This window comes from Toxorhynchites rutilus, chromosome 3, assembly GCF_029784135.1.
Source record: "Toxorhynchites rutilus septentrionalis strain SRP chromosome 3, ASM2978413v1, whole genome shotgun sequence".
Taxonomy (NCBI): domain Eukaryota; kingdom Metazoa; phylum Arthropoda; class Insecta; order Diptera; family Culicidae; genus Toxorhynchites; species Toxorhynchites rutilus.
In genome coordinates this window covers 292,215,527-292,222,259 of record NC_073746.1, presented here as the reverse complement: position 1 = coordinate 292,222,259, position 6,733 = coordinate 292,215,527, and positions in this window count along the sequence as shown.

The following is a 6,733-nucleotide window of genomic DNA, read 5'->3' as shown; positions in this document are numbered from 1 at the left end:
AACAGCTAGTTCGATTGAAACCGGCCCAGCGTATGTATATGTTGGTGTGGACCGCTATGTAGCATAAAAATTAGACCTGCTTTGTTTATAAACAAAAATAGTCGCTGTCATTTATTATCCCCTCTCGCATCTTCCATGCCTTATCATCATACTGTCGAAAACGAACCACCTGTCAATTCCAGCTCCTTGGTTTGAACCAAGATGCTGAACTATAGGTGTTTCGTTCTTGACACTTTCAGGACATGACGTGAGACGAATAGCGAGACGTAACCTTACAGAATTATTTACTTTTTGTTTGGGTGTGTGGTTATGATTTCAATGTCAACTCGCTAAAGAAAATAATTGGAGGAAAAAATAAGCAAATATATATTCGTGGAATATAGTGCACAACCTTCTTTTGCTCTAGCCAATTACTTGTAACGGCCCTTTCCGGATCTCCTTCCCGGTATATGCACAGCATTCTCCTCCTCCCTGAGCGAAATCAGTGGAGCCACAATCAGCGTTATTTTTTGTCACCAACGCCGTAAGCTGATAATACTCTTTTCCCCGCCGATGGGAGCCAAACAGAAGTACATTTTGCTTGGAAAGAAAGGCGAAAAGATATACTAAAACATCCTTCTGCACTGTTATGATTCGACAATAAAGCGCGAGCAGCTATTTTGCCAACGAATGCATTTGTCACCAAAAGATACGACTTGTTTTGTAAACAAATTTGTTTTTTCACGAGCAATGGCCGAACAGCAATTTTGACATTGCGGTCCACCTATAGTACAACGCCTTGGTTTGAACTTATTTACACTATTTACATAAATGGTATCCAATGAAGTACATATTGAGGTGGAGCAGTAGGCGAAGTATATCTGTATTGGAAAGCAAAATATCGTGTCGTCATTATTTGCATTCGATATGGAACGTATATGGAAAAAACAAAACAATGTTCAAAGTACTCACGGTTGCATGATAATTTGAGCCGAAATTCCCATGAAATCATTCAACTGTTTGTTTTTAACAGATGATAATTGTATTGTGGCTTATTTCGATTATTTATGTAGTAAAAAGGTCCAAAGAGCAGTCGTATACTTAGATCTCGAAAGCAGTAACATTTTCGGTGATTTTTTTAATCAATTGCCGATTATTTCCTCACAATATACACACCGACACTGAAAGCCTTCAAAACATCAACTTCGTAACGTTAAAATGATGAAATTTCGTTCGTTTCTATGAACGTGGGGGAGTGAATATGGCACATGGAAATATCACTTTTATCCGTCTTTTTCGATGTGAATTCACAAATAATCACTGCCTGCTGTCACATTAGCTTCATATTCAGCAGAAACACTAATAAAGTGTACGTTTTTAATTGATAAAACACTTCCTGAAAATAGCATTTTCACATGGATGTGGTATGCAATCAAATATAAACACAACGACTGACGTCACTATTTGAGAAATAGTTATGGCAGCGCATGCTATGTCGCTTAAAAAACCACCATCTTCATTACCTTTTTTCCAGAACCTTGGATGGTATCCAAACAACACTAAACATTGACTACAGTTTCACCGGCACGGTTGATTGCCGTTATGAACCAGCACAAAAAACAAAGCTGCAAATTTTGTCCCAGTGGCGGTACCACGATCAAAGCATTCCTTGAAAAAATCATATCACATTAGCCGAGCCAGCTGGCGGAAGCATATGCATAAAGGTTACTAGGTTACTATTTTCAACGACAACTGTTTATTTATTATACTGCTTCAAATACCTTCGGCGAAATCAAATGTGACCATACCAACGTAAGTAATAACATAAACAAATCCAAACTTTTCGTCTTGCCATTCCTCATACGTCTTTTCTAAATAGTGTAAATTACGAGCCACCTGTTAACTCCACCATCTTGCCCTTAAGTACATGGGGGCAGGGATGCCAAATGTGAAAACATACTTTATTTTGAAGACAATTAAGTTCCGAATTGTGGATCACTTCGCGGAGACCGTTTATTTACGAAATGTATGTATCAAAGCGGAAGAAACATCTTCCGACTAATGTGCGATTCACATAGTATATTACGGAAAAAACGTCCACGTTCCGCCAACATCTTCATCAATTCACACATGCAGTCTATGCTTGCGGCTGCACCATCTCGTCAAATGTCATACGAACGATTTATTTAATGTTATTCATAGGGCCTGATCACGAGCGTCACTTCACGGTGAAAACGGAATGAAATGCATACAAATCGCATACAAATCTTTTCCTTTTCATCGTGAAGTGACGTTCGTGATCAGGCTCATAGAGTCGACACCTACAACAGTTTTAAATTACAATGCCCTCTACCGAATCAGCATGCATAGAATCAGTTCTGAATTAAATTAAATTAAAAAAAAAATATTCAAGAATAATGATAATATATAGACTATTTTTCTCAGCTAGTCGCGAATGATTTTCACTGAGAAATATGAAACTGGGAGATGTTGGCATAAAAAATGCAACCAAAATCAAAACAAAAGCCGTGACACAAAGCCCAAACAAAAACCCAACGAACCGTCCGTCTCCGTCAATTATTTGTTTCTACAAATCTTGCCGATCGTTTTCGTTGAACGTTTGCTGACGAGTCGTTACGTTGCCGGAGTATGTGAATGTTTCCATAAGAATTGCATGGGAGAATAATTGACATAACGTGAATGTTGTAAGTACGCTACACATATAGCGTCACCGTCCCGTCAACTATGCTCTTGGACTTATTTTGCCGAGGTCAAAGTTGCCGGTGATGGTATATGTGAATGCTACCATACGATTTCCATGGGAGGATATTTGACATTTCATTCCTTTACGTTGAATTTTCTGTGACGGGACGTTGCATGTGTAGCGCACTGTATGTGAATCGCACTTAACACTGTAGTCACGCGTAATCTATAGCTTGCCACTCAAAAATCATGGCCCCAGATTGAAAATCACCACCAGACATCTAAACCCCAACAAACATCAAATAGTATCAAATGCCATAAACGGAGGCGATATACATATATCCAAGTCACATTTGAGTGATATATGATGCGTACAACATGCAAAAGTGAGGGCGATATACGAATATGTCAAATTATATTATATAACAGTTCAGCTAAAAAGTTCATAAGGTTGACGACTAGATGACGCCTCTTGCAAAAATCTACTTGACTATCCCAAAGCACCATCTTCCAATGGATACGTGTCAAAATTTAATAGCAATCGGTCGATTGATTCGTGAGTTACAGCATTGAGAGTCAAGCAACTTTGCTGAACACTTGCGTAAAAGTTGGATTTTAGTTGCATAGATGTAGTATAGTCTCATAGGAATATTGAACGAAAACTTAAAATATGTTAACTCTGAAAAATCATAACGCATAAACGAAAAAAGACATCTCCCTGTAATTCGGATATGTTATGTGAACAAACAGCTTTCAAGAAAAAAAATTATAAGAAATAGGATTCCCTTGGTCCCGAGACCATGTAAACTATAAAAAAAAAACAAATAAATCAATAAATAGGAGGAGGAAACTGCTCATGCTGAGTGCGGTGAGCAGTGCGACCTCAAGCGCCAGCAAATAGAGATTCAGATGTAACCAACACGAAAATGCAGAACGATTTCATATTTTGCTGAAAGGAACACCGTTCAAATTTCAAACAAACTCATCTTCCGCTCTTTATATATATATATATATATATATATATATATATATATATATATATATATATATATATATATATATATATATATATATATATATATATATATATATATATATATATATATATATTTGGATGGAACGAAATGACTCTTTGTATAAGCCCGATTAATTTCCTTAATTTTGGAACAAACAATACTCTTTACAATGTACTAACTTTGGCGACCATTGTACCTATAACACGAGATACACGAGAAATATATATTTCAAAACGTTTAGATGTGTAACAAAAGGTACGCGATCGATCGCAATCGCAAGGGCGCGTTATGAATAGCGACCTATATGTCGAAATCACTTCAGCGATTTAACATTGGAAACATTCGCATGTTATCAATAGAACTATAAGATGGTACGAATCAGTGGGTTTGTTATGGTGGCACACCTGTCTTTATATGGACTGGATTTCAGTGAAGAATAGTGTACTGTAGGGTTCTCAAATTGAAAGCTTGCCCGATAGGTACCAGCATTCATATCCAACCATATGAGAAATCTTGGATTATGAGCATGCTGAATATTATTGACATATAGATGGAATTCAGACAATCTAGGTATACTTATATTTACAGGAGCCTCATTGAGTGGTGGATACGAAGGTACACTGATATTTGCTATAGCTCGTCTCGTCACTCTTGCGCGATAAATTAAATGGCAAATTTTCTATGAAGGACAATGCCAGATCCAAAGAAGACAGAATAGTTGGATTTGTATACTCTTGCAGATATATATCTTATAACTTCCGTATAAAAACAGACAGTTGACAGAAAATATAAAACGAATGTGTTCAATAAAAGGGCCTAACTTTTTATTAGATCCAATTGAAGTTAGATCCCTTTTCATAAAAGGGTCTATCTGCAAAGTTCAGTATTATCAGTTAGGCCGTTTTTTCAAAATGATTTTTACGTGTTTTTCCATGTATTCTTAGTAGTTTTTGTTAATTATATGGATAGATATTTGAGTTCTCAAACAAACAATGCAATAAAAAGTTTATTTACATTTTCAAGTTAGGCCCTTTTGACATGTTGCTCTAGATATATTTCAAAACCAAAATTAACCGGGCAAACGTAATGCACCAGACAAATGTATGCCGTCCGACGATCGCTAAAGTTCGGTCGGACCTTGCTAAAGGGTAGGATACAGTTTCAAACTAACCGGGCAATCAGTGGAACACAGGTTTGCATACGAAAGACCGCCGCTTCCAACGGTTGGTCGGCGGTGAAATACGATCACATCATCTTGGCGGCATGAGTCGTCTCGATGCCTTATCCTCGTCAACTGGAAACTTCACCACCATTACATTGACCTCAAAATAAACTTCGAAAAACGAAAACGAAAAAATTGTAAGGGGTTGTATCTAGGACACGACCGCATATTTTCGACGTAGAAATACGCAATTATATTATGCAATCCACCTGTTTACCACTTCGAATATTATTTCAGAATGCTTCGAAGTTTTGTAATGGATTATGGATATGATGTAATGGATAATTTAATGAACGTCCTAGTACGTTTGATATGATGCCTAGGACTACCAAAATATGTGAACGGAAAAATTCCAAACAATCATTGTATTGATTCCCCCAGGCACATTAATTTTGAAGTCCGTGTTAGGGAAACACATCTCAGTGGGAAAAAATACCCCCGACTTGCATGGTTTGACAAAGCGGATTCCCCCAGGCACATTAATTTTGATACCACAGTTCAGTGGGAACAAAAATACTCCCGACTTGCATGTATAGTTGCAAAGCGAATTTCCATAGGTACATCGATTTTGAAGTTTGTGTTGGGGAAACCGTATATCAGGCCAATCAACCCTTGGCAGTTAGGGCGTTTAGATAACGCTTGACATATTACAGTTATTAGTTGTTCATCTCATGAGAAATAACATTTTATTAATTGTAGACGCGTAGAAATATTTCCAATCAATTGATGCAAACAATCTTTCCGATCTGTTAAGAAATGTGCGAGTTATAAGCATTCGAAATACGGGTAGGGTTCACACAAATCGGCAGAACAAATATATGGGAGAAAAGAAATTCTTCCAGTTTTCATGAATTTAAATCATTTAGAGATTAGCGAGTTGTAATGTATAGCATATCAGACAAATCTTAAAAATAGAATTTCCGATTCGATTGGTATGCAAATAATGAGAATTCGTTCACAGTGAAAATAGTTATTAACGTTAACTTTATTTCATAAAAACGTGACCTGTTTTCTGATTTGGCACCTTCCTGAAAGACGTAGTTCTTCGTCAAAAAAAACAGAAAGTGGGTTATATCTATGGTATAACCGCAATGGTGACGTAGGATTATCGTTGATTCAGTGATCCTTTGTTTGAAGTTGAATCGGAATCCATTCTGAATGGATAAATTAATGAATATTTGGGGGACTTCGAAAACGAGAGCGTTACGTTGGAGGTACAAGGTTTTATGCATGCAATATTGGATATGAAAATATCCTACTGATGGGGAAGAATAATCTTCAGAAGCTATCCTGTTAATTGCGATTGATTGAAAAATCACAAAACCAAATGTATTTGGTCACAGTGTTACATGGATAGAAAACATTCAAATAAACTCTTTCACATGAATGTATTTTTAAATTCCCAGAGGAACTGGCAGATTATTTTCAGTAACGATTAGATATTTCCACATTTTCCTCGATACTGAAAGCCCACCAGTGGTTAATGCTAATTCGATAACCACCTGCTAATAGCACTTGATTGAAAAATATTTGGTCACAGTGTTACATGGATAGAAAACATCAAAATAAACTCTTTCACATGAATGTAATTTTAAATTCCCAGAGGAACTGGCAGATTATTTTCCGGATCTTTGTCGATGCTGAATGGCATCCAAACGGAAAGAATTCCTTGCGTGTATGTGTGTGTAGCGACTGCTTCGATGGTCACCTTCTCTTCTCCTGAAGGATCGGCTTCTCTGTGCTCCCTCACAGTTTCAAACAAACTGCTCGCGTTTCAGGGCAAATCTCGATCCTTCGCCGTCCAGCATCCTCA